The sequence below is a fragment of the Pipistrellus kuhlii genome, unplaced genomic scaffold, assembly GCF_014108245.1.
Source record: "Pipistrellus kuhlii isolate mPipKuh1 unplaced genomic scaffold, mPipKuh1.p scaffold_m20_p_3, whole genome shotgun sequence".
NCBI lineage: Eukaryota > Metazoa > Chordata > Mammalia > Chiroptera > Vespertilionidae > Pipistrellus > Pipistrellus kuhlii.
The window spans coordinates 49,849,653-49,861,648 of record NW_023425529.1 but is presented as its reverse complement, the minus strand read 5'-3'; the positions used below and the strand labels follow the sequence as shown (position 1 = coordinate 49,861,648).

The window sequence follows — 11,996 nt, the reverse complement described above, 5'->3', positions numbered from 1 at the left end:
ATTTGACAATAGATCTGTGTCAAAAATATAAACAGATAAGAAAATATACCCTAAGTATTAGTATACTTAGGGTATATCCCCAGAACTTACAAATTTTACCAAGTATTTAAGGAAAAAGTAACAGCAATCTTCATTAATTTTTTCCAGAAAGAAAAGGAAATACTTCCCAACTCATACTTTGAATTTAGAAGAAACATGACACTAAACCTGAAAAGGATGTACAAGAAAGCAAGTTAGAGGTCATTCTCTCTCAACAAAACTGTAAAAATCCTAGATAAAATATCAACAAAATGAATCTGGCAATAAATAAAAATAATAATACATTATGCCCAAGTTGGATTTATTTCAAGAGTGAAAGTTTGTGTTTTACATTAGGCAATTAATCAATGTATTCAACACATTCACACAGTACATGAAAAAAAACATGTGATTATCTTCACAGATGCAGAGAAAGCATTTGACAAATTTAATATCTATTCATGATGAAAGCTCTTAGCAAATTAGTAATAGAAGATAATATCTGTAATTTAATAGCGAGTAGGTATAGCCCTAGCTGGTTTGGCTCAGTGGATAGAGGGTAGGCTTGTAGACTGAAGGGTCCCAGTTCAATTCCAGTCAAGGGCACATGCCTGGGTTATGGGCTGGATCCCCAATAGGGGGCATGCAGGAGGCAGCCAATCAATGATTCTCTCTCATCATTGATGTTTCTATCTCTCTCTCCCTTATTCTCTGAAATCAATACAAATATATTCATTTTAAAAAGAGTATCTACAAAAGACTAGCAGCAAATATCCTATTTAATTATGATGCAAAATTTGTACAAAAATTAAACAAAGCTTACTGCTATTGCCACTTCTATTTAGCATTGTGAGAAATCTCAGCAAGGCATTGAGAAAAAGAAGAATTAAAAAATAAAAAGGAAGACATATAACTGCCATATTATTTAGAGACAACATGATTATATAGATGGAAAATTGAAAATAATCTTCAGATAAATTATTAGATTAATAAATAAGTTTACTAAGGTCACTAGAAACTGAATCCATATAAAAACATCCATTTAGTTTTACATACAAGCAACAAATGAATGTATAATAAAACTTCATAATATTATTTAATATAGCACCAAATACCTATGAATAAGTATAAAGTAAATTTAATATGCAAGACTTTAGTAAAAATAACAATATCCACTTACAGGTAGGAGAGATACCATGATTAAGAAGGTGGTTATCCCTAAAGAAGGCTTATCCATTGCACTATAGATATGCAATTTCCCCAGATGTGGAATCTCAACCGTATAATTGTGATCATGGAGGACTACATTCGCTCTCTCTCCTACCCTTTAAAAAATAAATAAAAATAACTGTAAAACATTGTTAGGAAAACTATATAGAAGACCTATATAGAGAGATATAAGCATGTTCATGGGCTGGAATATTCAATAATTTCAAATCTCAAATTTATGTAAAGATTCACTGTAATTCAAATCAATATTTTAGCAGATTTTTTTAAAGAAATTGTCAAGTTGATTTGAATATTTATTTGAAAATGCCAAAGGCCAAAAGTACCCAAAGCAATATTCTTTTGAAGAAGAAGAAAAACAAAGTTAGAAGTTTATACTTCAGATATCAAGGCATTATAAAACTGTAATAATTTAGATAGTGTTCAATTCTGTGTAAATATTATGTTGTTAAATAATACCTTTGAAGAAGAGCTAAAATTAAGAATAAAATACTTCAATAAAAGTCATTGTAAATTTTTAATTAGATCAGAAAAGTCACAGCACTAGTCATTCCAACACAGCTCTAACTGGTGAATGACATGTTATAGGTGAGGGACACTTACTGGGGCAGATTTACTAATCAGCTTGTGAATTTTGAATGGAGAACTAGCCCGCCTGTCTCCCAAAGACATGATTAACAATAATAACACACTCTCAACTTTATGATTTATGCTGCACAGGAACAAATTAGTCCTCACATTGCCTCCAAACATCGTGTCAAAGTCCTAAATTTTTCTCTGAGCAGAAATCTGTATTTTATAAGACATTTATAAGACCACAGAAATGACAAGTGATGGAGCTTAGAATAAAATTTAAATTTCCAATGCCTCATTTCATATCCTTGATTTCAAATCATTGTGACTTAAAGTCTATGTGTATAGATCAAATGATCTTATGCTGTATTTTCATAATTCCTCTTCTATTTATTTAAACATAACTTTCTCAATTCCAATAAGGATTTAAACTGACATGGTAAATGAAATATAAAATGGCATGAAATAAGAAGCTGCAGGTGAGAAAAAGGGAGAAAAGGTGAGATAAAGTTAGGATCAAATTCGTTTACACAATGTAAGACTTGCGAGGTATGACACAGATTGCCAAGTTTTGGTTTTTTGTGGCCAATGCGAAGAAATAATCAGTGTCCAGGATATAAAAACAAACTCGATGTTCATAAGGAGCACAGTTATTATTGACTAACACCTGAAGGAAACTGCCTGCCTGCATCCCACATAAAGGAGACTATCTGTGATATAATGAACTGCCACCCCAACAACATCCTGCACATAAACACGACACGTTTTATAGTGTGGATCCTTGAAAGTTCCTCAATCTAATACATTGAAATTTTAGGAAATAATATAGAAAATTTTCTTTACTTTATAAAATCAAAATGGCTGGTGTCTCTCCTGCTTACTCAGAGAATATTACTTGTCAAAAAAAAAAAAAAAAGGACCAAAACTGAAGTCATTGCTTGACTGAGGCTGTCAGCTGGGCTGCCCCTGAAGCAAACACCTCTTATTATCAGCCATGTTTTTCCTTCCCTGAGGTTGTCAGAAACAAAGGAGGTCAACTCATGCTCACCTCTGTCAAAATTGTTTTTCCTGCCAGTCAAAGATAGCAAGGTCTAAAACTATAAATGTGGGCAGACACGCCTTTTTTTTTTTTCTAAGTCTCTTAAAGGAGAATGGTATTAGGGGAGAAAAACAACAATTGGAAAACCATTTGACCATAATACTTCACTGAGAAACCTAGATTGAAAGTATTACATTAGCAAGCTTCGATACTCTAAGAATAACAGAAAACATTCACAAAAAAATAGAAGCCACATAAGGATCTAAGTGTCAGCTTTACTTGTGGGCTAAGCAAGTGCCCAATAGATGTCAACGTAGGGGATTGTTGGGTAAGCTGTGCTGGCAAACCAGGCATGAACAGCTTAGTTGGGCCACAATGATTGAACTGATATGTAGGGGGCAATGAGCTAAAAGATCTGACTCACCTGTAATAGAAAGGAGACTTCCCTGAGCACAACCAGAAGCAATCCAAAAGAGCAAGGAAAAGGTGAGGACGGTCACCTTTAGCACACTAATCCCTATGAAATGTGGTCCAATGATGAAAATTCTTCTTAGTCAACTCTGCTGTTCTTCCCATCCTAAAGAAGTGAAAGTTCAAATACTCTTCCCTCACAGAGAGACAGCAAAAGAAATTCCTCCTTCATGAAAATGAGAGGGAAAGGGAATAATAGTTCCCAACGAAGCAGTCAGCTTTACGGGTGTGTAACCTGTACAAACACACAAGGGCCTATGCTCAGAAAGCTCCTGTACTGCATTTAATATCTTGTTTGTCCCTGTCTTAAAATTCTTAATACATTTTTTAGCAGGGATCATATTTTCATTTTGCATTAAGTTCACAAATTATATAACTGGGCTTGCAACAAAGAATAAAGAAAACAATTACATTAGAAAGTGGTGGTGACATAGGGACAAAACTATCTAGATATAAGGAAAACTAACACCAGTGTCAGGAAATAGTAGCAATAGATGAAATGGTGGTTAATATAATTTGATGACACAGCATCAAAATGAGAGTAAGGAAGAGAAGAGTGCAGAAGAATGCCTTTCTCACATTTAGGCCAAGTTGTTTAAATGTTTGTGTTGAAAGGGCTATTGGGGAAGCAATGTCTTCAGGGGAGAGACTCATGGTGTGTGTGTGTGTGTGTGTGTGTGTGTGTGTGTTCACACATCCAGAAATATAGAGCAAAAGACAAGAACCTGAAATTTTAAACTAGAAAATGGTCGTATAAGATGAAGATAGTGTAAAATACTGATTACATGATCTGTACAAAAATTATAACTGAGACAAGATAGGATATGGGTCTCCCTAGTCTTTAAGGATGAGACTTTTTGAACATCTGAGCTTGAAAGGTCTGAGAGAAAGATTAGGAAGCATCTGAGGATTCAACTGAGAAAAGGACCTGATCCTCTTACTTATGGGGAGAGTTGTCCCTCTGCTGTCTCCCTAGGCTATGCTTCTTGCTGCCTACTAGAGAAGCAAATCAGAAATCAGTAAAATACAAAAGAGAACTAGAATAAAAGAGAAAAAATAGTATTTTTCAATGTAACAAATTATTAAGACATTTAATACTAAAATATCTAAATAAAAAAGAAAAGAAATGATTAAAAATAAAAGCTAGAATTAAAAATAAAATAATAATGTACAACTTTTTATTTTTTATTATTATTTTTTAATATATTTTATTGATTTTTACAGAGAGGAAGAAAGAGGGATAGAGAGTTAGAAACACCCATCAGCTGCCTCCTGCACACCTCCTACTGGAGATGTGCCCGAAACCAAGGTACATGCCCTTGACTGGAATCGAACCTGGAACCTTTCAGTCTGCGGGCTGACGCTCTATCCACTGAGCCAAACTGGTTTCCGCAATTTACAACTTTTTAAATAATGTTAAACAGATGAGACTTCAAATAAAATATAAAGGACCAACAAAGTTAAAGATTAACTACTCCCCAAATTATTTTACTCATTTGTTTATGACTCAAAACTAACAAATGGTAACTTGTGTTGAATAAGTGTGTACTTAACTTCATTCTTCTCCTTACCACAGGTAATAGCCAATGTTTTGTCTTTAGAGACATTTTTTAATTAATATTTCATATAAGTAAAAACAAGCAAACAAATAACTAAAAACATGAAGGAAAGAAATTAAACAATGCTAGACCAAAGGCAAGTAGGATTTAACCCTGGATAGTTCAGCACATGCAAATCAATCAATGTAATACACTTCATTTAAAACATGAAGGAAAAACACACACAATTATATCAGTTGATGCAAAAAAAAATGTGACATAATAAATGCCCTTTTATAATTTAAAAAAATAGACTCAGCCAACTAGGAATACAAGAAAACTACCTCAATGTAATAAAAGCCATAGCATCAGAGAGAATAAAATACTTAGGAATTCATTTAACAAAGGAAATAAAAGACCTGTACAAGGAAAACTACAAAATATTACTGAAGGACATTAAGGACATAAATTAATGTCAAAATAGCTATGTTCATGAAATGAAAAATTTTAAACTGTTAAGATATCAATGCTACAAAAAGAAAGATTTATTAAAATACTCATGATTTTTGTACAGAAATAGAAAATTCTACTACAGAACTTATATGGAATCTCAAGTGGCCCCCAAAAACATAAAACAATCTTGAAAAGAGCAAAGTTGGAGAACGTCCTGATTTCAAAACTTAACCACAAAACTACAGTAACCAAAACAGTGTGGTACTGGCAGAAAGATATATAGACCAATGGAATAGAATAGTTGTCTCAGAAATAAACTCTTGCATAAAAGGTCAAAAGGTCAAATTGTGTTTGACAAGGGTATCATGACCATTCAGTGGGGGGAAAGGACAATTTTTTCAATGAATGGTAATGTGGAAACTATATGCAAAAGTCCTAGCCAGTTTGGGTCAGTGGATAGGGCATCAACCTGTGGACTGAAGGGTCCTGAGTTCGATTCCAATCAAGGGCACATGTCTGGGTTGCAAGCTTGATCCCCAGTAGGGGTCATATAGGAGGCAGCAGATGAATGATTCATTCTCATCATTGATGTTTCTATCTCTCTTTCCCTCTCCCTTCCTCTCTGAAAGCAATAAATAAATACATATAAAAAAAAAAAAACTACAAATGCAAAAGAACAAAGTTCAACCCTACACCACCATATGCAAAACTTGTATGCCTATATGTATAACCTGTGGACACAGACAAGGGGGTGACAAGAGGGAGGGAGGGAGGGAGGAAGGGAGGAAGGGAGGAAGGAAGGAAGAGAGGAAGGGAGAAAGGGAGGGAGGGGGAGGGAGGGAGGGAGATAATCCCAGGAAGTTTCCTGAGGATGGATTTTCTATTGCTTCTCCTGCCCCTGATCAGTTCTCTCTGGCTCGGTAATGTGAGCACATATTGACAACCTAATCAAGGCATAATATTGTTATTTTGCTTTAAAAATATAAATGGGGCCTTGATGGGTGACTTGAGATATTTTCTATTTTAAAGATTAGGGAAGAGAAAAAAAGTACATATATCTTTATTCTAATCCAGGATACTCATAAATGAAGAAAGCTTTTTAGCAGAGAAATTTTGTCTTAGAAAGATAGAAAAATCTTGTGTCTTAAGTTCTTTATTCCTCCTTGTTCTTTTCTAGCCTCTACAATTGATTATGCAATTTTATTTGTTTAAGGGGACTGGGATGTTAAAGCTATGAATGCCCCTTAATGATATGGAAATCAACTATTACATGCCATGCTGATATCTTCCAAATTTCTTCTATTTTTCCCTGAAACTTCCCAAGCTATTTCGTACTAATATTTGCAAATAACTACTTTATATTTCAAAGGATTGAGTCATTTTATTCCATGCCTCTCCTTCTATTACCTTGATTTTGGCCTCAGCATTTTTATTCTTGCTAAGATCCAGTTTATTGTTCACAATTTCTGCCAATGTCACTTACTCTTAAAAATTCAAATGGGCACTAGACTGAAGACTTTCCATCTTGACTCCTGAACTAATACCCCATTCATCCCCACGCCCCAGCCCTCCTGCAGTTACATCTTACATACACATGCTGCCTTTTTTTTACATTTTTGTTTTGCTCTTTATTTTATTGCTTAGAGAAACTCCTCCATCTAACGCCTTCTGATGAATTTCTCATGATCATTTTCTTTTCTTCTCCTCTCAGCATCATGTGCGCACTCATCTCAACTCGCCTTGGCATTAACCATATCCATTTACCTGTTTTCATTTCATGACTAAATGTCCATGGCAGACAGGCAGGTTTTGTAAGAACTTTATTTTTTCCAAATCTCACATGAACCCCTGAAGATTCAAGTTTGTTTTTAATTCTTCAGAGGATGAAATTTCCCTGTTTACAATGAGAGCGAACAGGTTTTGAGGAGTAGCTTTTAGGAGTTTGCTTAAATCAACAATCGTAAAAATTATTTTCAAAATGAAAATGTTTTCCATTGTCCCAACCTTTTGTGCTTTTGTCCTTAGCAATGATTTAGGAAAAAAGAAAAAAAAAATGGCATCAAGTATGTCTTTGAACACGCCCACCCCCATCTCAACTCTACTATGTTTAGTATCACTTCATTAGATTTTACAGTCAATACCACCATTACAGACTTGATTAAATGAACTCCACCGGGTTCTGTAACATTAATTATAGCTGCACAGCTCCTGCAGCTGTCAGAGAACATTTATTATGCAGGATCCCATCCACAGAAGGAGAAATTACTATTTGGGAGATGTCTTTTCAGAGGAGGTCTGTGGCGTCTCTTTGATCTCCATGACTATAAACTAGTGGAGGAATACATCTGATAATATAAAACTTTGTGGGATTATTTTACCCCACAAATATGAGAACAGCAAAAAGAAATGCGATCTAGTGCTAGTGAACCCAATTTGGGTTTTACGGACTACTTCAGCTGGGCCTGACTCTACAATAAAAAATTTCTCCACAGTTAACCATGATTCATAAATGTTTATTAAGTAGTGGTTATGTTTCCTACTCTGAATAAGGGCTCTGGAATATGCAAAGACGGCGTCCCAGTCTCAAAATGTTTTTAAAGGCTATCATATCAGCTGTGTGCAAAAATGTGAAGGTTACAATGTACCTGATAAAACAAAGGAAATTTTGGATTCTGGAGTAAAATAGTTTTTAAACCCCACTGTTACCCTTTTCCTCCTGTTACTTCCCACATAGGAAACGTTCATGTTTACATCCAGTTCTGGGGGTTCAAGGAACAAGTGGCCTGGGATTCGTGGACATTCGGTCCTGCCCAAAAGTCCATGGAGACATTCGGTTCATGCTCTGTTAAATAAGACAAACCAACTTTGTTAACATTTTATTATGCTAGGCAGCTGAGGCCAGAAGAATTATTATTGGCAATGCATCCAAAATGCAATTATTTGACCAATAAAACATGATAGTTTTATTTTTAATGTATTATTCCTGTAAACCAAAAGCATAAATAAACGTTATGGGCTATCTGAACCCAGGGATGTTTTCTAAGTATGGACATTTTGGACAGGACCAAATATCAAGGACCATTTGGCATGGAACAAGTATGACCATGAATATTTTGGACAGGACCAAATGTCTTGCAAGGGTGGCCTCGATAGATGTCCAAGAGTATTTGGACTCCAAAATAGTGACCTCCACATGATTAACCAATTCCTCCAAGATTTGAGATTTTCTGCCTTTGTAAATGTTCTTGAATAGAGAAGAGGTTAGAAGCAAAGAAATTATTTGAGAGGACCCAAATTACTATGAATAAAATAAATATGTTTTGGAAAACAGTTGTTTTAAAAAGACATTTGTGTTTTTATAATTATGTATACCAGCATCATGTAGGCATGATTCTTGGTTTAATCAACAGCATGCCCTCACCAGGGATTTGTGATCAAGGCCAAGGACGTAGGAACCAGGGACATGGTTCTCATTTTGGTTCTTCCATCTACTCACATGTCTCCCTCTTCCATCCTGACCACAGGGCCCTCTTCTTGAATCAGCCTGGCCACCGCTTCACTGGCTCTGGGGACTTAGACTCTGAGTTCACTTAATGGATTACAATCCTTAACTGAAAAAATATATATATACCATTACTCTTGCTAATATTGCTTCTGTTTTACTTTATCAATTTTCCTTTTTCTTTAAATCTGCTTTCTGAATGCATCGACCAAATTCTAAATAGAAAATCATTGTATTTCCTTGAAGAAAAAAAAAACAAACAAAACCAAAACAAAACACTTTTTCTCTTTTCTCTGTAGAAGCCACACATATCTGACACATGATTTTGAAAGTCTTATGGCTTCTAAACCCAGGAAGATACACTCTCTTCATTTTTCACATCTTCTGCTGTGGCAGTGGTCACTCTGGGGTTGCAGCAATTGGCTTGAGGCCAGCAGAGAAAACATTGTTCATTCCTTCTCATCATGCATGGATCACATTCGCTTTCATAGGATTGGTTTCCAGTGCCAGTAGAAAGTTGACCTATAGCATTCAAGAATTCTTGGGAGGGGTTGATGGGTAAGATGAAAACAGCTGTTTCCTCTGTTTAATATGCTAGTGACAAAGATTCTTTGCTTAACAAACTCTAGTCAAGCTCCTGAACCTTCTCATAGGCCCATGTGAGTACTTCCTTATAAAATTCAGTTTTATAAAAAACAAAAACAAACAAACAAACAAAAAACCCTACTAAGAGTTTAGCAAGAACCCTTCACCCTCAATATCTTATCACATTCATATCTGATTGGATTCCTAATCCTCTCCCATTTGATGTCTGATCATCTTGGTATCTCTTTAGCAAGAATATTGTTAGGTCAGTTTAATCAGAACCTCCCTCCACACACCTGTGATGTTTCCACTTAGTAACTTTCCATCTATTGACCCCTACTCTGTTTCTTGGTTAAAAATTCCTACTTGCCCATGCTGTATTTGGAGTTGAGCCCACTCTCTCCACTCCACTACAATTGTAATAGGCCCTATACCTATTGAGATAGTCTTGAATTAATACTACCTTACTATCTTATTTTTTCATGTTTTAATTCACTTGTTCTTTTATTACAGAAGGTCTCATGTACTTTGTTGAATGCATATTTTCTTTTTTTTTCTTTATTAATTAAGGTATTACATATGTGTCCTTATCCCCCCATTGCCCCCTCCACCCCAATCCCACTCATATCCTCACCCCCCTGGTGTCTGTGTCCATTGGTTAGGCTTATATGCATGCATACAAGCCCCTTAGTTAATCTCTCCCCTTACCCTCACCCTCCCCTACCTTCTCTCTGATCAATGCTTCTCTGTCTCTGGATCTGTTTTCACTCATCAGTTTATGTTGTTCATTATATTCCATAAATGAGAGAGATCATGTGATATTTATCTTTTTCTGACGGGAGAGCATTATGCTAAGCGAAATACCTTACTATCTCTAACCAGTGTCATGAATATTTTTATCTTTTACGTTGGCCAAAAGGCAAAAGTAATTCTCTCTACTCCTCCTGTGCTCATCTGAACAAATCACAAAGAGCTTTACACATGCTCTAGTTTTGGCCCCTCATTTAGGTCTATGACCTTTTCTCCCAAGAGATTTCTTACACATTAAACACAATGTTATTTTAAACAAATGTATTAAAATAGTCAGTTCTCTTCAAAGAGGAATGTCCGCTTATTCTGTGTCTCTTCCAACTGCAAAGACTATGGTCTCTCTGTAGCCTCACCATGAAGAGCTGTTTTAGAATTAGCTTACTATCGATAGGTAGTTTTTCTTCTTATCTTGTGTGACAAATACATTACAGCCATTCAATAATTATTAATGAAATAAATGAACTATAATTGATGGACAAACAATAGCTGTTTAGTATTTAATGTATAAAATAACACTAATTTATTATATACACTGTATAATTTTTTTTAATATATTTTATTGATTTTTTACAGAGAGGAAGGGAGAGAGATAGAGAATTAGAAACATCGATGAGAGTCATTGATCAGCTGCCTCTTGCACACCCCTTACTGGGGATGTGCCCACAGCCAAGGTACATGCCCTTGACCGGAATCGAACCCAGGACCCTTCAGTCCAAAGGCCGAAGCTCTATCGATTGAGCCAAACTGGTTTCGGCAACTCTGTATAATTTTTAAATAATTCTGATTTATTGAATTTACATTCTAAGTTTTTTATAAAATAGAAGAAAGTCTAATGGAAGGGATGATTATGGAGCCTATTGGCACAGAGCTGACCTGCAAAGCAAGACAGCAATCATTTATAAATCGCTGATCAGGGCTGGACTAGCTTCTGATCACAAACAGAGGTAACAAATCCTCACAGGGTTGCAGAGTAACAGATCCAGAGCCACAGTGGAGTGACTCCCACTATAGAGTATAATATACATGAGGTGCTTTATTTAATTCCAGGTACATCTTAAGAGTTACACTAACAGACTAGAAGATGATAAAAGAGTAACTCACTTAGAAAATACCATGAGTTTCTACTAAATACTACAACTCCACTAGCTCTTTAAATTTACAATGTTCATCAAAATGCTCAATATTAAAACATCTCAAAAAACTCAAGTTCTGTGAGGGAAGAAGACAAGTAAGCAAGTGATTATAACACAGTACTGTCATCTATACTGTCCTCTCAAAAAAAGAATTCAGCCCTTTCCCTGAGAGAGAAAACTCTTTCTCTGTCTGCCTGGTCAGATTCTAGGACATTGAGGGCCACATGTTCTAGGAATACAGCTTTCAAACATTGGGAGAGTCCCATCCATGGCTTATCTTCTTCTGCCGCCCAAGCAAACACAGAGGAAAATTGATAAATTTACCAGAAGCAGATACAATCACCGTTTCTTTCTTCAGACCCTTTGTCCTTTTCCCATGTGACTGCCAGGCTGGAGACACTGGCCAGGCCACATCTTAGTCCAACTCAGCACTGGGCTTTGGAGACCAGCATTCCCTGGCATTGGTGGGTGGGTGTTGGACAGGCACTTCCTTGCCCCTAATGTTAACATTCAATAGGTGATAAGGATTGAATGGACCTCTTAGAGAAGAAAAAAGAAAGTTTTGAATGTGGCCAATCTAATCTACTAAAGTGGCACATTGGAGTTTAAAGCTAAAGTATTAAAGAGGTTTACACAAGGAGGGAAAA

General features: G+C 35.7%; 1 pseudogene; it reads left to right on the top strand.

The window, feature by feature from the left end:
* Window positions 1-1,190: 1,190 nt before the first annotated feature.
* LOC118731130 lies at window positions 1,191-1,341 on the top strand (annotated as a pseudogene).
* Window positions 1,342-11,996: the final 10,655 nt, after the last annotated feature.